The sequence below is a fragment of the Heloderma suspectum genome, chromosome 3 (genome assembly GCF_057233095.1).
Source record: "Heloderma suspectum isolate Gila_16-S chromosome 3, 16-S_ref, whole genome shotgun sequence".
Lineage (NCBI taxonomy): Eukaryota > Metazoa > Chordata > Lepidosauria > Squamata > Helodermatidae > Heloderma > Heloderma suspectum.
The window spans coordinates 125,347,465-125,369,960 of NC_139460.1; the positions used below are offsets into that span (position 1 = coordinate 125,347,465).

A 22,496-nucleotide genomic window follows, 5' to 3' on the forward strand; every position below is an offset into this window, starting at 1 on the left:
AAAGGTGCTGCCCTTTCCACTGGGGTGGGACACTCCTTCCCTCCTCACCTGCGTGATCCTTTTGTTCCAACACCCTGGTGCATGGGGAGAGGAGGAATGCCAAACCCTCAATAAATTATACCCCCCACTCAAATTAAAGGATCGTGTCAGACCTTCCACAGTCTTCCTGCAAAGAAGAAACCATACTGGATGCATACACCGAAACCTTGCAGACACAGAGGGGCGTATAGGGAACCTGACGAGTAAAGTAAGATGTGTTAATTCCACCTGCTTTAGGAATAATTCCCTTTCAATCCCACGAGCTGATCTCTGGTGGTATTGTGGTGGTCTAGAGTTGTATGAGGTATTGCCCTCCAATTGGTCCGTAGCTTGTGGGTTAGTTCAGTTGGCAGTCCCCTTTTCAATTGCATACCATCCAGCAGAGAAGACTGGCCAACCCCGGCAGAAACGATCAGTAACCCCTTTTGATGATCAAATATATATTGACTCCATAGGAGTACCAAGGGGAGTGCCAGACGAGTTCAAAGGAAGAAATCAAATTTCTGCAGGATTTGAATCTACCCTGTTTTGGTGGGTGACCATTAACAAAAATGTAGATTGGATCAATTACGTTTATTATAATCAACAGAGGTTTATAAACTATACTCGAGATGCTGTAAAAGGATTGGCTGAGCAGCTAGATGCCACCAGCCAAATGGCTTGGGAAAATCGGCATGTTCTTGATATGATGTTAGCAGAAAAAGGAGGGGTTTGTGTCCTGCGCTGCCTATCAGGCACAGCCAGGGGAAAGTGGCATTTCCTGAGTGTCGCTTTCCACTTGGAAAAATTCTGCAACTCTTAATAAAATTCGCATCTCAGTCTGGAACTTATATCTTGATCTGATACACGTTGTTTACTTGGAAGTAAATCTCACTTGAGTTCAATGAGAATAATGGCCCAATCCTATGCAACACACTTACCTTGGACTTAGTCCTATTGAACTCAATAGGACACTTCCAAATAGGCCCCCGTAAGATTGTGCTGTTAGCTCCCATTGGACCGGACTATATGCTTACTCCACATTACCTTAACTAAGCAAACTTTTGAAGGGCTGCTGTTGCTTTTAGGCTGAACCAGTCTTCCCAGATGATGAGGTGTGCAATTACATAAAATTTATTATATATTATAAATGGACCGGGGGTGGGAGGAGTACCTTTGCCAGAGAATCCACTTTGGGGTGAATTTTCGGAATAAATTGAATCAAAGACTTGAAACTGCACTATAGATTATTAATTACAGTACAATGTATAGATACAAGATAACACGCACAGCTTGTCATGAATGTTGTTAAAGCAAACTTTGATCACAAGACAGAGGAAGAAAAACATCATTTACTAAAGGAAAACCATTTTCCTCAGATCAAAGGAGACCCTCTGCATCTTCAGAGTAGCTTCCCACAGATAAAACAGTGAAAAGTTCTTACAGGATGCTCTATCAAGTATACAAATGATAATCATAATCTTATTTGCATGCAGGAGCACCATCGTTTAGGAAAGTTATGTGACTGGTCTGCGGAAGCATCACTGCTGTGACAATGAAGCATAAAAGTAAGCACAACAAACGATTTTAAATACGTGGCTTTTCCCCTTTCTTTTGTAGTTAATTCAGAATATATACAAATGCAGGACTTAAATTTGAATTCTCTTTTGAGTGTTTCGGTCCCCCTCCCTAAAACCTAAAATGTTTATCCCGTTTCAATGCTATTAAAAGGCCCTAAAACAGCATGCATAGGCTAGGGCCATATCTCCACAACAGAAGGAGAAGGGAGGAGTGGCTTATCTGCATTTTTCTAGGAGCCTGTTTTTGGTCCAGGTAGGGCTCCACGAGGGTGTGCATCGCACCATTCTATGTTGCTTCACTTCCCAGTGGGGTGGGGGGGTTGGAGTGAACGTCATCCGAATGACGGGGCTGCTCAACCAATAAGAGAAGCTTCCCCCCCAGGCTCTCCCCCCCTTTCTCCCTAATGAAGGTGCAAAATAGTTGCTTCCAATGTGCATATTAGGGAGAGAAGCCTCACAACCAGCCCCAAGCCTCCTAACCCGTTGGTGCACTGGATCACTTTAACAGAGGGGCGAAATAGTTGCTTACAATGTGCACATTTGGGGGGAAAGCATCATTGACCACAATGGAAGTTACTTCTGAGTAGACACTAATTGGTCTGTGCTGGGAAACACAGGACAGGAGAAAGGAAACACCCCTTGACGGGGTCACAGTGAAAGGCACACCCCTGGGCAGGGTAACATACCCAAGCTAAATGCAGGGCTTGGGGCACGCAACAACTATACCGCAGAGAAGCCGACTTAAGGAAAAGAATTGGGCTTTAAGCGGTCTCAGGAAATCCGGTTTTTCCCTGATAAGCTCCAGTGTGGCTGCTGGATGGCCACGACGTCATGTATCCCTAACGACCTCAACACGCAGCCGGCTCAGAGTAAATCGCTGGTGGAGACACCCCCTAGGACAATATGGGGACCTGCTGGAATGGGGTGAGGTGTTGGTGTGGGAAGTGGGGAGGCCCCATTTCCTCCACCTGATCCTTCCCACTTTCCTGCTTGGTGAACGCCTCTTCCAGATCCCTCTACAGTGGCAAGCTCTGGGTTTGTCAGGTTGCCAGCTAATTGCTCCCTTCAGTCCAGAGGTTCCCTGGGCCAGCTGGGCTAGTGAACAAAGGCAGAATGAGACTAGGATCCCTTACCTAGTCTGGTGAAATGACAGTAGACTCACTCACCCAAGCCATTAGTACAGACAATCCAGTCTGCTAATATTTAGACCAGCCTTCACCAACCTGGCTTCTTCCAGCTGTGTCGGACTATAACTTGCATCATCCCCAGCCAGCATGTGGATGGCAGAGAGAGCTTAAGAATTTCAGCCATGCTTCAAAACTGCCTAAGCTAATTTGGAGAGATTCTGCTTTTAAAATATGTATTGTCACAGAGTCCAGTGCCTGCATCAGCTCTGCCAGGTGTGTTTAGTTTAGTGTAAGTGCTGCACGAGGCGCTCCCTTTGCCGCAAACCTGCACATATCCCCTTGGCGTGGTACAGGGAAACTGTACGCTTTCAGGGATACTAACCTGGAAATAGGGCACTGTCAAGCAGCCTACCAGATGCTGCTGGGCAAAAGAAATTCAGCTCATCCTCCCATGGTTCCTTTCTCTTTTTAACAGCACAACCAAAATTATAATTTCCAACAAGGGAGGGTCCCTTGCCACTACATTTTTAAAAAGAATTTTCCCTGGCCCCATGTGTTCACATATATAAGCTGAACTTTGCTCTGACTATGACAATGAATGCTATAAAAGCTTTGGCCTCCAAGAAAGAAGTATTTTCCATGTTTCTTTGGAGTCCCAAGGACAGGTAAAGAGAAGGGTGGGCAAACCAGAAAAGCGATACTATGTAAGATACAATGGGAAGATAATGAAAGGAGCCTGAGGAAAGGTTGCAACATGCTAGCATATTGCATACAATAGACAGGTTTTACTTCTTGCTGACTTGGCTTTATGGGAGTTAGTTCATTGAATTTGCAGGGACCTCAAAGGTAATCTAGTCCAACCTCTACCAATGCAAAAAAGCCACTACCACAGCACCCCAAATAAGTGACTGTCCTCCCTCTTGCTTGTCAGTAGCCCTATTTTGGCTATATAACCATCATAAATCAGCACCTGAGTTCACTATCAGATATGATGATAAGGTAGGGGGAGACTGATCTATCTTTTATTAAATGCATGCAATATAAAGTTCAAACTTCATGCATCTGATGTAGTGGAGCGTGCCCATGAAAATTTATGCCATAATAAAGTTATTACTCTTTAAGGTGCCACAAACTCTTCGTTGTTTCTTCAGGAAGAGTAATCCAAAGTATTGAGGTCTTTCTACCAAATAAATCAGGGATACACAACCTTTTGGGGCCATGGGCACATTTGGCAATTGAGAAACTGTCCTGGGCACCACTACAAAATGGCTGCCATGGGACACACGGCAAAGAATAACTAACCTGCCCAAAAAACTGACTACAAGGCAGAAGTGGGGTCTGAGCCCCAACACCCTAAACAACTCCTCTGAACCCACCATTTTCAGCACACTACAAACCTATTTCACAGCCATCCCAGCTACTGATAAGAAAATGTTAAAAGAGGGAGGGGAAGGACACCTTGGTGGGTGGCAAGAAAGGTGTCCAGGGGCACATCGGTGTCCACACACGGGCACCACATTGCCTAGCCATGGGATAGATTCTATCTTCTTAACACATGCTATCAGTTTGCCCCTAACCCTGAATACTTCACCTTCCACCTGCGGATGGTTAATATATAGAATGTGCTTAAGTATCATTCTGGTAAGTTCTTAGCTGTGGTATGTGTGCTTTGATATGTGTGCAGGTTGTTCATGGGTGCTTCCACATGGGGCATTATTACAGTGCATCTGCCCGGGCCTCATGGGTAGAAAAAGGAGGTAACTAGGGTAACTTGAAATTGCTGTAGGGCTCATTATTACAGGGTCTTACCGTGCATCATGGCAACAAGCTTTGGTGTCCCTCTGCTTGTTTTATCAAGAGGATATAGGAAGGGCCAACCAAAAAATTCTAGAACCAGGTTCCTTCACTCCCCCAACAAAGAGAAAAACAATAGGAACAAGAACAGGAACTAGCCACTTTCCTCCTAAGGCAATTCATTGGAGCTTCGCTTAGTTGCTTAAACACATTTAAGCAATTGGGCTTTAATGTGTGCCATTTCAACTGAGGCGGAATCTCAGCCTCATCCACAGCAATGGGAGTTACCTCTGAGGAGACGCTAATGGATTAGTTGTGAGAAAGAGACTGAAACCAGTCCCCATTTTAACGCACAGAATCTCTATATGGAGTTGTTGTGATCCTGCATTTACAATGGAGGCAGAAAGCCCCATTTTAAATGCAGGATTTTAGGCTGGTGTAGAGATGCCCTACATGAGCATCGTAACTCAGCACTTGAGTTCAGTATATATGATGAGAGGGGAGGGGAGACGTAGAACTGATATCTGTGTTGATAAATGTGTGTAGTATGGTGCTGATAACATGCAGGGATGCATATTGCATACAAAAGATAGGCTTTACTTATTGCTGACTAGGCTTTATGAGGGTTAGTTCATAGAATTGGAGGGCACCTCAAAGGTCATCTAGTCCAACTCCTGCAGATGGAGTAAATCTCTATATGGAAGCTGTGTGAATGAGTTACATCCTAAGGCAATGGCCAGAAGCCTCAAGATCGCTCTTAATCGCATTTCAAGAACTGAGGGCTTTAACATGTGCCATGTCAATTGAGGGGCTTCTCTGTCATTTCTGTGGTCATTGAAAGGGCAAGCCTCATTCAGCACAATGGGAGAAAACACTCCTTGACTGGGGTCATGGGCTGTGTTCTAGTGCTTAATTTCAATGATGTTTTAAAACTTGGTCCCTCGGCATCCTGCTCCAAAACGGCAATGAAACGTCCGGAAAACAGGGAGGGAAAGGGTTGGGTCGCTGAGGTCAGAGCGACACACCCACAAAGGCCGGGCTACATGCCCCATTGGCAGAGCTAAGACAGCGAACCCAGTGCAGTTGTGGAAACAGGTCAGTAATGGAACCGCCATAACCGGGAAAAGTCTGACTAGAAGCAGTCTCAGAAGAAGCGGTTTTTCAGTGATAAAATGCAACACTGGGGCTGAATGGGCATGACGTCATGGAACCACAGAGACCCCACGGCGCAGGCAGGTTGGAGTAAATCGCTGGTGGAAACACAGCTTCTGTCTAGGTCCCTCTCAGGATTGAGAATTTCAGTTCCTAGGGAAGGGGACAATTCCTCTCCTCATACACACACAGTTCGTTGTAAAAAAAAAAAAAATGCAAGGGGAAGCAATAAAGCAGCTCATAGAAAATCACTCTTAAGAAATACTTTATCTCCCACTCCTTTGTCTTTATTGCAGCACAACCTAGTTTAGGATTCGCAACATGGGAGAGTCCGAGCAACTAAAAAATGTAAAAAAATGCTCCACAGCCTCACATGAAAAGGTAGAGTTTGCATATGTAGCTGAACTTTGCTACTGAGCATGGATGCCATAAAAGCCTTGTCCTCCAAGAAAGAATGATTTTCCATTCTTTGGAGCCCCAAGGACAGGTAAAGAGAAGGGTGGGCAAACCATCACAGTGATGCTCTGTAAGATAAAATGGGAAGATATGAAAGGGGCCTGTGGAAAGGTTGCAACACGCAGGGATATTGTATACAATGGACAGCTTTTACTTAGTACTGACTTGGCTTTATGGGAGTTGGTTCACAGGTGGCAATCCTTCCTCTTGCTCCGCAGTAGCCCTCGTTTGGCTATGGCTTTCTTCACATGGAGCTTTTATCCTGCGATTGAGATGGCTTTCTCAAGGACTTTTACAGGCTCTTTACATAACGCTGTGAGCCTCCAAGGCATCTCTTGCACTAAATGCCCTTTGTTCTGTTTTTAAATAGATTGCAGATAATGAGCTATCAAATTAGCCTATTGGGTTCTACTTGAGTTCCCTCCATGAAAAGAGGGAAAGCGGCAAGAAGAGGAGCGAGATCAATGAAAGATAATCAGATACGGGGAGGAGGAGGGGGCAAGAGGAAGGGGAAAGGAAGCAGGTGAACAAGGGAGTCATTGTGATCCTGCTTTTACAACGGAAGCAGAAAGCCTCATTTTAAATGCAGGATTTTAGACTGGCGTAGAGATGGTCAGTTTACATTCCAATTCCAAAGAAGGGCAATGCCAAAGAGTGTTCAAACTACTGCACAATTGCGCTCATTTCACATGCCAGCAAGGTGATGCTCAAAATCCTACAAGCTAGGCTTCAGCAGTATGCGAACCGAGAACTACCGGAAGTACAAGCTGGGTTTCGAAGAGGCAGAGGAACTAGAGATCAAATCGCCAACATTCGCTGGATCATGGAGAAAGCAAGAGAATTCCAGAAAAATGTCTATTTCTGCTTCATTGACTACGCTAAAGCCTTTGATTGTGTGGATCACAACAAACTGTGGCAAATTCTTAAAGTGATGGGAGTACCAGACCACCTTACCTGTCTCCTGAGAAACCTGTACGAGGGTCAAGAAGCAACAGTAAGAACCGGACATGGAACAACCGAGTGGTTCAAAATGGGGAAAGGAGTACGACAAGGCTGCATATTGTCACCCTGCTTATTTAACTTATATGCAGAGTACATCATGAGAAACGCTGGGCTGGATGAATCACAGGTCGGAATTAAGATTGCTGGGAGAATTATCAACAACCTCCGATATGCAGACGATGCCACCCTAATGGCAGAAAGCGAAGAGGATCTAAAGAGCCTCTTGTTGAGGGTGAAAGAGGAGAGTGCAAAAGCTGGTTTGAAACTCAACATTAAAAAAATGAAGATCATGGCATCTGGCCCCATCACTTCCTGGCATATAGAAGGGGAAGAAATGGAAGCAGTGACAGATTTTACTTTCTTGGGCTCCAAGATCACCGCAGACGGTGACTCTAGCCATGAAATTAAAAGACGCTTGCTCCTTGGGAGGAAAGCTATGGCAAACCTAGACAGCATAGTAAGAAGCAGAGACATCACCTTGCCAACAAAGGTCCGTCTAATCAAAGCTATGGTTTTCCCAGTAGTAATGTATGGCTGTGAGAGCTGGACTATAAGGAAGGCTGAGCGCCGAAGAATTGATGCTTTCGAACTGTGATGCTGGAGAAGACTCTTATGAGTCCCCTGGACTGCAAGGAGGTCAAATCAGTCCATCCTAAAGGAAATCAACCCTGAGTGCTCATTGGAAGGACAGATACTGAAGCTGAAGCTCAAATATCTTGGCCACCTAATGCGAAGAGAAAACTCTCTGGAAAAGCTCCTGATGCTGGGAAAGACTGAAGGCAAAAGGAGAAGGGGACGGCAGAGGATGAGATGGCTAGATAGCATCACTGATGCAATGATTATGAACTTGAGCACACTCCGGGAGAGAGCGGAGGACAGGAAGGCCTGGCGTGCTATGGTCCATGGGGTCACGAAGAGTCGGACATGACTGAACGACTGAACAACACAGAGATGCTCTACATGAGCATCGTAACTCAGCACTTGAGTTCAGTATATATGATGAGAGGGGAGGGGAGACGTACAGCTGATTTCTGTGTTGATAAATGTGTGTAGTATTGTGCTGATTACATGCAAGGATGCATGTTGCATACAAAAGATAGGTTTCACTTATTGCTGACTGGGCTTTCTGGGGGTTAGTTCATAGAATTGGAAGGCACCTCAAAGGTCATCTAGTCCAACCCCTGCTGATGGAATAAATCTGCTGCTACATCATCCCTGATAGGTGGCCATCCTTCCTCTTGTTTTTCAGTAGCCCTGTTTTGGCTACATCAGCATCATAATTCAATACCTGAGTTTACAATCACTATATATGATTAAATGGGAGGGGAGACCTGGAATTGATATCTGTGTTGATAAATGCATGTAGTATTGTGCTGATAAAATGTGGGGATGCTAATGAACCATGTCAAGCAAATTCCAACCAGGCTTTTATGGCTTTGTATTTCTGGCACATTTGCTGGATCTGAACTTGCTGGCAGTATACATTTTTAAGTTGGATTCAGGAGGAACATATTCTAACGTTTCCCTAGGAAAACGGAACTGCTAAACATTTTAAAGAATTATTTATCTTTCCTGTGATTTGAAATTATCAATCTCCATTGAAAACAATAGGGAGATTGAAATACCCTGCAGCTCCCAAAACATCTACTGGGCACAAACAGCAACCCACTACTGAAGACTCTCTTGCCCCAAGGGTCTTCCATGATAGGAAAGGTGGGATATATGATTTGAAATATCCAGGGTTGCTGGTGTATATTACAATATGTAACTACCAAAAATGCTGCAGTTTTATTATTTTGGCACAGTTAGATGAGGATGATTTTCATCTTCCACATACTTCTAAAAACCTACACATGTTTATAAGTTCCCCTTTAAAAAAAATAAGAGGGCATTTCTCATCTTGAAAGCAAAATGCTACTGCCTTCATAGGTTTCCTTTGGAAATACACTCATGGTGGAGTCATATATTACTTTTCCTATACAAAATCTAAACACCACAGATGAATCCCTGGGTAGACAAAATAATGTATTTTCTACGGCATGAAGGATGGCATGAATATATTTTTCACTGCGGTATATTGATTGGCCATACGCTGTGAATTTCTGTTTGTAGCCAAATGTAACATATAAAGTGGCTCTTGCAGAAATATATGGAATTCAGTTCCACCTAAAGTAGAATCTTGATGCCTATGATCTAGTCGTTGGCAGAAATAAAGCTGCCTAGGAATCTATTAAACAGTTTTGATGGGCAATCATTTTACAATGACCATCTAGTCTGCTTTGATTTCACTTAAATATCTGTTGACACATTCAGCGAATACATCACAGCAATCTTACAAGAATATTTGTGGCACTGAGGAGCATGTTGTGCTGTGCGCAAAAGCAGGTTATTTCTACAGCTGAGGAAGGTGCAGGGTCTCCAACAAGAGCCAGGAAGAACAATGACTTCTAGAGAAGATATTGACAACTTTAATCTCTTATTTCAGTACCAGTATGCCTCATCTCAAAGGTATGATCCATGCCTACTAATGATGAAATATATAAAGACTTTTTAACTTATTAATGGAAGTGTGTTGTGATCAAAATGCTTGTCTTTTCTTGATAGACTTTGGTTGATGACTTACCCTGCTGGAATTTGGTATAGTTTTAATGTTTCTCTTTCAACAGCAGAAAGTGAGATGACAGAAATACAGGCAGAAACACATTAACTATAGCACCATTTAGTGTAATTTCTTTAGGAACCCTTGGTGAAATTTGAGTCCCAACTATATATTTTTTGCTGTTCCATTAGAGGTCCTGTTTAAGTGTATCCAGTCAATACCAAGTTCCAGATACCTTGATTTTGGATTTAACCAAGTGTTAGCCCTCATCTGTGTAAGCCATTCCCACACAACAGATTGGAGCCCAATGATTTTGTGCATGGGAACTTGGGGAAGGAATACTGGATCCCCCATATGGTTCCTTGTTCAGATTGGAGCGCATGGGGGTTGTGGAGGTAGGGGAGGAACAGATTGCAACCAACAGCTATAGGAGGTACTGCCTCCAGCCAAGCCTCTTGCACCAATCTGAGAAGAAAATGCCAGGAACGCATTTATTTCCCCATTGCCTTTGCCCTTGAAAACTTTGTGCAGAGTGGCCTTTGGTTTGCATTGGTGTCATTCAGTAGGTCTGAAGAGCACAGGGGTGCATTCAGCCATGAAGTGACACAGCAACTCCATACGCTAATGTCATGTGATGTTTTAAGAAGAGCCTGACATCAGCTCCCAGGCTTGGAATGGGACTTGCCGTTGCCATTCAGTTATTTAAAGTTTATTTAGGGTGCAATCCTATGCATGGCTGGCTGGAGGGATCCTGGGTGCTGGGAGGTGTAGGATTTCTTCGGTCTAAACATAACATTGGATTGCACCCTTAGGGTGCAATCCTATGCATGTTTAGACAGAAGAAAGTCCTACAATTCTGAGCATTCCCCAGCCAGCTATGCTGGCTGAGGAATGATGGGAGTTGTAGGACTCTCTTCTGTCTAAACATGCATAGGATTGTGCCTTGATGTACTTATTGTCCATTTTTTCTTGTGCAGTTAAAGGTGGCTAACAACTGAAATAACGAAGTAGGATGAAAACCAATAAGAGATTTATTTTGTGGCTCAAAAGTATTTTCCCTGTATATCCTGCCTCCCTTTATAGACATCATAAGTGTAGATTATCTGGCCTCTCATGTTTTGCACTTTTTGCCTTTGTTTTCAGATTGTATTTACTGCCTGTGAGTTGGGAGTATTTGATCTGTTGCTGAAGTTAGGAGAACTCCTGACATCAGTGACTATTGCTGAACGTCTGGGCACCAGTCCCACTGGACTGGAGCGGGTGCTGGAGGCCTGTGTGGTGTTAAAGCTCCTAAGAATGGAAAGGAAGGACGACATAGGTAACTATATTACAGGATGCAAAAAGTGTGGCCTCCAATCCACAGTCAGCCTCTCAGAGACCTGTCTGGCAACCCCCAAGACGCCCAGCATCTATTGACCTGGAAAAAAGGGGGAGGGAGAGCAAAATGCTCTAGGAATGGGCTCTAGGAACAACACTACAAGGACTACAGAAGCCCATTCCTCGTCCTCCCCCCTTCCCCTTTTTTGGTGGTGGTGGTGGAGGGAAGGAATGTGTTAAAACTGTGGGTGAGTAAGCGTGTGTATGTTTAATTAAGCGAGGGAGAAGTAAGTGGATTTGGATATGAGTGGGGATAGTTTGTGTATATGAGGGAGAACATAGGGGGACCCCATCCCTTGACAGATACCCCAAGGGAATACAGCACAAGTTGCCCACCACTGTATTAAACTGAAGGTATTAAAATATTAGCATGTATACAAGACAAGCACAGTGTGACTGAATGAGTGACGTGTGTGTGAGTTGTATGTGAATGTGTATACACAATCACATGTGTATATGTGCATGCATGCAGATGTGCAGCCTGCACCACCCCAGCAAATGCCTGATGGAGCCCTTGGCCCAAAAATGTTATGCATCCTTGTCATATTCAAAGAAGGAAGCAACATTCGTTTTCTGAAAAATGTTCATTTAAGTACTGGTAGCAAAAAATGAATGTCTTTAGCCATCTTGCCTACAAAGAGTGCCTCCAGACCAGGAGTTATTTGCACAATTTACTGCACTACTACTTTGATCTGTCATTGTTTGAGATAGAAGCTCCAGTCAATATGATTGTACCTGTATTTTTACCTACTATGGCTTAAATCTCTGAGTTTTGTCCTTTGTTGTTGCATCAGACATGTTGTTCATGCATTTAAAATTAAGGGGGGAAATGTGCTGAACAAAGGTGTAATGACATTGATCTCTTTTCCCTTTCCATAAGCTCTTTATGGAAACAGATATTTCCAGTCTCTACCTTGCTGAGTCTAGTGCAAAGTCTCAGTATCATTACATGATGCACTGGTCTGGTGCCACCTCTTTGAATCTGAACTGCTTGACAAATGCTGTGAGGTGAGGAGAAAGGGGTCTATGAAGTAACATAGAAAACTATATATAATAAATAATAAATAAATATATTAAATGACAAGTCACCATCTTAATTTTCTTGAAGGCACTATGGTCTTCCATACAGCATTTCACTGTAGATAATAATCTACAGCGAAATGTTGTAGTGTCCATGGAAGACCATTGCTCTCAGGAAAATTAAGATGGTGACTGGTAGTTTAAGATATTGCAGCGATGAAATATTGAAAGTATTGCAATGATAAAGTTACAAAATTACATTTATAGTGGTTGATCATCTGCAGCTCAAACCTTGGGTACAACTCTACTGCAGCTCTTCCAGGCATCAGTCTTCCACTTTTATTTGGCGTTTGCTGCTCTGACTACATGTAATACTGCTGGCCAAGGAAATATTTCAAAGAAGCAGTATGTATTGTAAGTACACACTATTCAGTTCTCGGAGCAGTGAGAAGTTCTAGGGGCAGCACTTACCCGGGTTTGATTTTATTTGGATTGAAGAGATAACTTATGGTGTTTTTGCAATATTTGGGGTTATTTACAAGGACAACTTAGGTAGAGGCAGACAGCATATCATTTGTACCAACAGCAAATCTACTACCCCACATCAGGTCCCCAGAGAGAGGCATCCAAAAAGATACCTTAGCCTTAGGGAGCTCAAAGCTCACTGGTCTGCATCTTTCTCAGACTCAAAACTGCAGTTTCTCTTCTATTCCTTTTCACAGACACACATGTCGATTCCATCATTGTTAGTTGGGGATTGGGGAAGGTATGCCTCCTCCCCACAGTCTCTCACTGGTTTCTCCTGTTCAGAACAGTCTTCTGAGTGGTCTTTGTATTAATACACACTCTTCTAACAAGTAGCTTCCATTAAGAGACATCACCTCAGAATCCCAGGCAATTCACATTCCTTTACCAGGTCCACAGATTTGGTATTGCCTTAAAGTAATCTCACAGTGATAGCCCTATTCACAGGAATCAGATAGTAAACATATAATCCAATTTTATTGCAGCTCCAGTCTTTCATTCTTATTTGGTGTGATTGGGAAAATAATGTTGAAATAGCGCCCGAAAGAATCTAACTTCCCCATGACACACAGAAAGCTCATGGCTGAGCTGAGACTTAAACCCAGATCCACAGTTGCACACTTCTTTAACTACGTCACAATTTCTCATTGATTTGTATCAGGCCCATAGTCAGCCTGAAAGTTGTTAGGGAGGGTGCCAAAAAAGTAGGGGAGCAGTTAATCTGGACTGCAGGCCTTTTAAAGACAAAACAATTAAACTGTTTGTAATTGTTTGTAAAAAAAAATAGGGGTGGGCAGCCCCCCCCCCGCCGCCGCCCCAGTCCACCCCTGGCTACAGGCCTGATTTGGATATTGTATTATGTAGGGGGTTTTCCTCCCCAATAATCAGACATTCTGGAAGTCAGTTGCACAATCAGGATTCCATTCCAGCTAGCTGTCTCCACAATGCAACAACACCATAGCCGGTGACGTATCGGAAGGACCCAAGGGCAGTGAAGAATTCCAATTTTTCATATCTTGTACAAGTGATGTATATGGGATTGAGACTGGCAGCCTCCATTTTCCAGATGCCATCAGGATTCCACAGTTCTAAATACAGTCGTTAAGGTTTCTTTTAAGTATTATAGGAAATGGCCCCTTTACTTAAGGCCTTTGCTTTACAGGGCCTCCCAGCCTGAGTTCTCAGCATCTCCTCCCATTCTCCATACTGTTCAATGGCTGACAGTTGTGCTATTTCACATTCCTTAGCCTTTACATCTGTTGGTACTTCCAGATGGGGGGCTCCTAGCATTACCAATCAAAAGACATCATGCACCTATTACATCTTTTCCTCCTTAACAGGTTTATTTCTGGTAATAAAAAAGATGGAAGAACTGATAGGAAAATATGGGAGAGTTACAAATACAAGATGACATCTGGACCCCCTGTAAAATTCCAAATGTGAGGCAGGGTAATTGCATCTGGACATAACCTGTGTCCTGTCAGGGCAGCTTATGATGGAACTCAGAGGCCAGCTGGTCTTACAGTTCTGTTTCCTGTTTCTTCCTTCTCCCTCCTCTTTCTTCACTACTTTTTTTAACCCCTTTTACTATACCTGCAGCAGGTTTGGCATCATCAACAGACCATTGCCCTATTCAGGCCGTGACTTCCCAAGTGCTGAGAGCGAAGGAAATGACAATGGAGGAGGGCGAGTGCATTTCTCCTCCTCACACATTTATTCAACTCGGTGATCTCTAACATCTGAATAGGGCTTATACATATACCTATAAAGAAATAGACACACTCAGAATTGCAGGAGGACGGGCTACTTGCTTGTCACATGGAATTTCTACACATCAAGACAGACATAGGGCAGATCTGCATTGGTTCCCTTTCATTTTTGAGACACTGCTGTGCCAGTATTTTTCCAAACACAATTACTGCTCTGTGGGCATTCGTTAATCAATACAGTGTAATATTTGCTGTATTTATAATGCAATTAAGTGCCACATTCCAATGTGTACTGTTGCAATTGGGCCAGAAGTAGAACTTTAAAACTTTAAAAGACACTACTTCGTGTGTTTTATCGTATGTGTTTATAGTGTGAGCACATGCCAGAAGCCACAGTTGCTGCAATTGTGGGAGAAATGGGAGCCCATGCTTCCATTTCAGGTTACATACAAACATTCATTCTAGTAACTACACGTGTACCTTCGCAGTCTTGCAGGCTGAAAAATAAAATGTGTGGTTATTCATAGCTGTACAGCTCTATAGGTGCACAATAAAAAACAGCCTTACCCCGCCCCCGCCCCCCAATCATAGATTTTCTGACTGCAAATGCCATCACAATTCGTGTGGGGAAAGAGCACGGAAGGGAAGGTGGATTGGGAAATGCTGCAAAACAGGTTTTTCAGCTTTAAAGCCCAGTGACTCCCACCAGTAAGAGTTATAATGCCATTAGATTGGAACCCATATAACTTTGTAGCACAATGTCCTGGACCAGCAGTCCAAGTCATCATCCTCAGAGGATTCTGACCCTCATCCTCAGAAGAGGCTCCAGAGTCAGTAGAAGACTCAGCCACAGAAAGGACTTGTGAGGCTTCTATCTCCCCAGCATCAGTTCTCCAGAGGAACCCCAGGGGGCTCTCCTATGTCCAGAGGAGGCACCATTACTGTCTTCAGACTCTTGAGGACTCGGGTCATGAAGACACTAGCATGCCAAAACCCCTTCCCCATCACTGCAGCCTAAGGCTGCTAAAACAGACCAGGTCCATTTAAGGGTCAAAGCCTCAGCAGAGGTGGAGCTAACCAGCCTAACGGACTGTAACTTCCTATTTAAGCCTCAGTCTTGCTCTGATCTTTGTTGGAGCAACATACAGACAGTCCTGTCTGGCTTCCAGCCCCATTTGGAGCTTTCTGGAGTTAAACTGGAAGCATTGACTTAAGTCGATTGAGTCCTTGAGATCTCAGGATTGCCTTGATTCTTCTGTGGTAATTAGAGCCTGTGATTTTTAGAGTTAATTTTAAAAACAACACATGCAATTGTATTAGTATTCTGTATTGGGGTGGGGGAAAGACTCTGAAATTTAATTTGATAGTTATGCTGCTTAATTTCCACAAAACTAAAACAAATGTTCTGTTTCAGGGAAGGGAAAAAACAGATGGAGAAATCATTGGACAACCCAGCCAAAGATATCTTTGAGGCTCTTTATAGGTAAAAGTAGCATGGGGGTGTGGGGTATTTCATCCTCATCAAATTAAAACTTTTTAATACAACCATACAAAATGTATGAATTGCATACACATTCTCTTTAGTAGTTTCCTGCCTCTTGTGTCTATTATTTATTTTCCAGCTTCTTATTTTGATGGAATCCAGGGATATTTTTACAACATGCTCATTTTTTTAAATGCCCGAAATCACATGCTCTGAAAGCAGTACTATTATGCAGATTAGTCGGAAAGGACTTTCCTACTTTACCTACAGAACATTGTATGATAGCCCAGTACTGATGGCTTTCACTCGCTACAAGAGCGTCTCCTTCTTAGTTTTCACATTCTGCCACAATGTAATTTAGTATAATCTAGAGATCTGTATATGCAGATGCAGAAATCCTCATTTGCTTCAGCAGAGGGATTTAATTGGTTTGCACATCCATTTGTGTATATAGATTACATCCTTCAGTTGTGCTGGATAAGATCTGTTTATGCATTCATGCAGGGCTGGGAAGATTTCAGGCTTGCTGCAGGGTCAACGTTGGTTTTTACTAGACAGGTACAGTCATACCATTAGGCAGATTGAGGCAGTTGCTTCAGGCGGCAGGTGGTGGGAGGCAGCAGCAAGGTGTTCAAGGAGAGAGCTGCATGCCCTGTAGCCTCCTCTGTGCCCCCTAAGTTAGCCCGCTGCCTTTAGGTTCAGTAGAGGATGTCCTATCTTTGAAGACAGATTCATCTGCCAGTTCAGTCAGCTTTTGTACATGGAATGGGAGAGGGTGCCATCTTATCCTTCACCTCAGGCACCAAAATGTCTCGGGCCGTCCCTGTTACTAGATCCCCGAGATCCACCAACTGGAGCCTATACAAAAGGCAAATGCTTTGAATTAAAGATTTCTGAGCCCAGGGATTTGTTTTGAGTACTAGGACTGAACAGAGCTCACAGGCCTTCCACATAAATCATCCAGAGATCTAGCAGTAGATCAAAATCTACCTTCTGCCCACACCTGCATTCAAGTCCCTGTGGCGATAAAGACTCCAGGAGTGAATTACCTCACAGTTCTTCCACACACAAAATCCACTCCTTACCCCAATCTTCCTTACTTTCAGCAATATAATTTAGGATGGGAAGGTAGTCATTTTCCTGGTACTATTGTTAAACTACTGGAAATCGGAAATCCTTGCCAATCTACTTCCAATCATCCAGAGATCTACCAGTAGATCCAGATCTACCTTCTGCCCATGCTTGCATTAGAGTCCCAGTGCTCATAAAAGGTTTCAGAATTGGAGCATCTTAAGCAAAACCTAGTTGGGAAACAAATTGTGGAACCATGTGGATAGTGTCAGAGATGTTGTATTATTATTGTTATTCCATCCATATGCATGGTGCACTACAGAAAGTGAAATAACAGGTCCCTCCAACAAGATGCTTAAGCCATGCTGGGAGAGTTGATCTAGAAAATAATGGAGGGGCACAAGGGAGATTTTGTGCAGGATACAGATTTCCACAAGTATACTAATTATTGGCCCAATCTACAACAATGCTTTGCCTTGGTCTTCCAATGCTCTGCTATGCAGTGGTGTGGGCTGTGGAACAGACCGTCCTCTTGGAATCTCAGCAGCCATACTTAGGGTCCAGAAACCATAGAGCGCCCTGTCATGTTTCACCAATGCTGCGAAGGTTGAGAAGAACGTTTTCAATAACCCTTCATTGCCCACTTGGTAAAAACCTAGGAAGAGCCATGCTGGATCAGACCAAAGGCCTTTCTGGTCCAGCATTCGGTTCTCATAGTGGCCAACCAGATGCCAGTTGCTTTATGGGTTCATTTGAAGGTGTTGGTTTTAGTCTTTAAAGACCTAAACAGGTTGGGACCAGGCTATCTCAGAGATCATCTGTTTCATTATGAAGCTGCCCTGGTATTGCGATCTGCAGAAGCCCTTTTTGAGGGCACCTTTTCCTGCAGAGGTCCATGTGTCAGGCACATGGGGAAAAGGGCTTTCACCTATGTTGCTCCCAAACTGTGGAATGTGCTCCCTCAAGAATTAGGATTAGCCCCCTCTCTCTTGGCTTTTGGAAAGGGTTTGAAGGTACATCTTTTTAATGTAGCCTCACAAGCTTCACGCCAGGGACTGTTGAAACTGCTCCCTCCAGCCACAGTGGCAACACAAAGAGACACAGGGCTCAGTGCTTTCCCAAGCCGCATTATAGGTACAGAGTGCGACGTGACTCCAGACCAAGGTCTAATTTTACGAATCAAGCTGTATTTGTGGGTATCCTCTGCTTATCTGCCCATGTCATTTTGAATTGATAGCTCCGAGGAGGGTATTAAAAAGTTCCTGAACACCATGAATTCCACTTGGTGCCTGCATGGTACGGATGTGATTGCGGCATATGATCTTTCTAATTTCCCACTCATTTGTGATCTAGGGGGTAAGTAGTACAAAAATCTTCCGTCATTTTCCTTTACTGGTAGCTTGAAATCATTTGCATAGGAGTGTTTGGAAAACACTTCAAGAGGCACAGAATTTTAATTTTTTCTTCATTTTCCCTTTAAGGAGGTGGTGGTGCCTTGGCTAAGCAATGCGTTTCATTGTATCCTAGTTCTACTGTGACTATTTTAGACTTACCTAAGGTAGTGGAAATAGCCAAGAAGCATTTTGTATCTTCAGAAGAACACCGGATTACTTTCCATGAAGGTAAATGTACTTTGTCCTGAGGTACTATTCCTAGTATATCTTTTCAGAAAGAAAATGAATAAGAAGTGGTTAGACATAGAATATCCACTACTCTATTATTCACCTGCTAGATCATAGAAGAGCTTGCCAGCAAAATGTCCAAGAGATAGAACTGTGTCTTAAGCTGTGTTCTACGCCTTATAATTCTGGTATACCTTAGTGTTACAAAATTATGCATGTTTGTCTGTTACTTCACCTGAAACCAGAGTACTTTGGCCTACCAGACTTCCACTGAACATCTAATTATTCTAATTAGTATAGGTTGTTTATAGCAAGAAAGCTGTCAGAGTGGAAACTGAGCCCATAGAGCTCCAGAGCAGTTCTGATTCTGAGGAAGAGCAACAACCCGTGGGAGAGGAGCTCGCTCATCTCTCACCAGCACAGCAGCTGGCAGAGATTCCTCCTGCCAGCATTCCTGACAGAGATAGTGATCCTGGCAGGGAGAGAGCAGCGGATGGGGTCTTGCTGGATGCTCTGCGCAGACGCAGAGAGCGGCACCAGATGGAGGGCGCCGAGAGGAGGCACTGCCTGCTTGGTGCTAAAACAACGGTTGTGTCCCAAGGACCTACGGGTAAGAGGGAGGACCTCTCCATAGCCCATACGTTCAGAGGTTTCCCGCTCTTCTCCTTCAAACGGGGACCAACTGCCTTACCTGGAGCTTAGGCTACTCTGCTAACTACCCCAGTGCAGTTTCTTGCTTAGTTGCTAGTGATTAGCATCTGAAAGAGTCATTAAGTTGTAAAGGAATAAAGCCTTGGAAAGAATCCTCTTCATCTGTGTCTTGAGTTTGGAGGGGACTGTAAGAGGCAGCTAGGGCGTTCCTGACATAAGCAAACGACAAAATTTAGCATGGCAAAAAAATAAAAAATAATCCTGTACCCCAATCCTAAACATGTTTACATGTAAGTAACTCCTATTCATTACAGTGGAATGAATTGCCAAGGAGGCCTACTTAGTAACTGCAGTAACCTCTGCAATAACATCCTTAATGCAAAAACAACTCATTTTGATGTTCTTATGTATAAATAACTTACTTTTTCATTTAAGTTTAGTTGATCAAGCCTTGAGGTTCTTTTCCCCAAAATATTATTACAGGCATGCAGTGGTTTTGCAAAGCTTCTGACATTTCCTCTAATGTTCCTGCATTTTATTCAAAACTGCACATGTTTAGACAGAAAAAAGTCTACAACTCTCAGCATGGATTGCGCCCTTAATCTATAATGGACCTTCTCATGTTCTAGACACCATAGTTTCTTCTCTGATCCATAGAATAGGTGAAACACTTCTGACATAACCTTCACTTTGAAATTTCATTACTGCAATTACACATTGTAGTCATCAACTTGGAAATTACAATTTTTGTAACTAAATCATAACCAACCAAGCAATAAGAAACAGCTTGCAGTCCTCAAATTACTTAGGACTGTAGTCAGTGTAACTGAGTTACAGCAGAAGTGGACAATCTTTATTTTGTCAAGGGCCACTTTCCCTCTTTGGGTACCCCATGTTTGCAGTAGGTGGGCCAAAGCCATTGGTGGGTAAGACCAGAGCCAAAAGTAGGTATGTTGCCCCTTTTCTTTTTCTGCCCCCCTTTTCTCTCTCTCTCATTCTCATGCAGTGGGCTACAAGGGACAGGAGGGATTGCTCTTGCCAGAGGTCTGAACCGATTATATGCAGAGGGCTTTTGAAAGTAAGCTGAGGGCTATATTCAGCCCCAAGGCCATAGGTTGTCCAGCCCTGAACAGGAAAAACACTTCACCTCAAGCCTGGAATTGTGAGAAACCTTTGCCAAAAACAACTTGGGAGGAGGGGGAAGTCATTGGGGTCACTTTGGGTTGTTTTTTTTTTTTTTTTGCAAGATAGTTTCCTTATTGAAAACCCCTATCCTAACATATAGTGTTTTCAGTGGTAAAATATGTAATGTGTTCCTCGAGAAAGAACAATAGCCCCTGTATTCCACTTTCATTCTTCCTCTCACAATATGCTGTGCCCATCATGTTCTTCTACAAATTATTGCTCTTTCCTCCTTACATTGCTACACCCTGATGCTCCCTCATCTGTCTCTGCTTCTCCTTTACCTACATGAGCTTGTGCCCTGAAGCCCTTCCCTTAAAAGGCAAGGCTAGCATGCACTAATAGTGCCTGCAGAAAGATAGTACATGTCTTATAACCAGTGATTTATGAAGGGCAGAACTCAGCTAATTATTCCTTACATGATATGCTTAATTAAACTGATCTTGAACTAATTTATTACAGGGGATTTTTTTAAAGATCCAATTCCTGAAGCTGACCTATATCTTCTGGCTAGGATCCTGCATGACTGGGATGATGAAAAGTGTGTGCAGCTGCTAGCCAAACTGCACAAGGCCTGCAAACCTGGTATGTGTACATATATAGCAGAAGTGGCCAAAACTGCTGTTTACAAACTGAGAGGGGCAGGTGAGCAGTAAGGGTTAAAAATAATTATATTGGTGGTGGTTGTGCTTTTATTTTTATTTTAGTTTTGGAAGGTGCTTTGAATATTCTTGGTGGATAGAAAAGTGGGACTGAATTATTTTAAGAAATAATTGCATCGTTTGGCCCAAAGTTAAGGAAGTGATAGTGTGTGTGTGTGATTAGGGACTTTGAGCTTGGCATAGAAGCCCCATCTGTGATAGGCAAGACTTGGCCAAGTGTACCTGATAATTCTGGGGGCTCCTTCACACTGAGCTTTTATCCTGCAATTGGGATTGCTCCTTCACAGAAGTTTGTGGGCTCTTTACATGATACCATGATCATTCAAGGCATCTCCTGTACTAAATGCCCTTTGTTCCGTGTTTAAATAGATAGCAGATAATGAGCTATCAAATTACCCCCTTGTGTTCTGCTTCAGTTTCCTCCGTGAAAAGAGTAAAAGCAGCAAGAAGCGAGAGCAATAAAAGATAATGCAAGACTCAGATATGGGGAGAAGGAGGGGGCAAGGGGAGGGGTGAAAGGAAGTGGGTGAAAAAGGGAGTCGTTGTGATCCTGCATTTAAAATGGAAACAGAAAGCCCCATTTTAAATGCAGGATTTTAGGCTGGTGTAGAGATGCCCCTGGTCTTGGTTGTTTTTCACTGGTTTGTGTAACTCATACAATATCTGGTCACCCCATATACTAAAAAAGAAAGAAGGAAATAAGTTTGCAAAAGCATCCTCAAGTAGCATCTGCAATTTAAGCTATTTTTCTGTCCTTATATAGGAAAGGGCTTGCAGCCTTCCAGCCTCTGGTGAAATACACCCCAGCCACACCCATGTGTGGAAGCTAGGAACTGGAGGCACATTTCTGCAGCAATGTCTACAATCTAAGTCTTGTGATTGTGGGAATTGCTGCTGTTGCACTGTGCATATTCCTGGCTCAGAAGTTCACTTCTCCACTGGTTGGAAAGGAAAGAAGAAGCAGTCCAGAAATTATCATGCAAAGTCACGTCGTGTGCACCATGAACCCATGGGTCCACCATGGACCCATGAATACCACCTCCTTAGGTGACAGTGCCACTCAGCTGAAATGTATTGCTCTTTATCCTGAGCTTCTGATCCCAGCTTGGAAAAATTAAGCCACACTGTTCAAAATACTGCTGAAATAAGTAGTTGCCTCTTCTCTTTCCTAAATCAATGAAATATATTTTCAAACAGGTGGTGGAGTGTTGGTAGCGGAAACAGTTCTCAATGAGGACAGAAGTGGGCCTTTAGTAGCCCACCTGAACTCCATACTGATGCTGCTTCATACTGAAGGAAAAGAACGGACTGCATCAGAGTATAATGTGCTCTTCCATGCCGCTGGCTTCCAAGAGATTCAAGTAAAGAAAGGAAGCCTCTACAGTGCGATTTTAGGAAGAAAGTAATGTTGCTCCTCTTTCAATTATTGCTAATGAAAGCTAGAAAAATAAAATGTCTTTTATCCT

General features: G+C 43.3%; 1 pseudogene across 1 annotated transcript; it reads left to right on the forward strand.

Annotated features, from left to right (window-relative positions):
• The first annotated feature begins 8,053 nt into the window (after positions 1-8,053).
• Positions 8,054-22,496, forward strand: LOC146350187 (acetylserotonin O-methyltransferase-like; annotated as a pseudogene). The gene is made up of 8 exons (XR_014789370.1): positions 8,054-8,098; positions 10,872-11,046; positions 11,986-12,113; positions 15,774-15,842; positions 18,151-18,269; positions 18,395-18,535; positions 20,831-20,953; positions 22,228-22,496. The product of XR_014789370.1 is annotated as an acetylserotonin O-methyltransferase-like (transcript).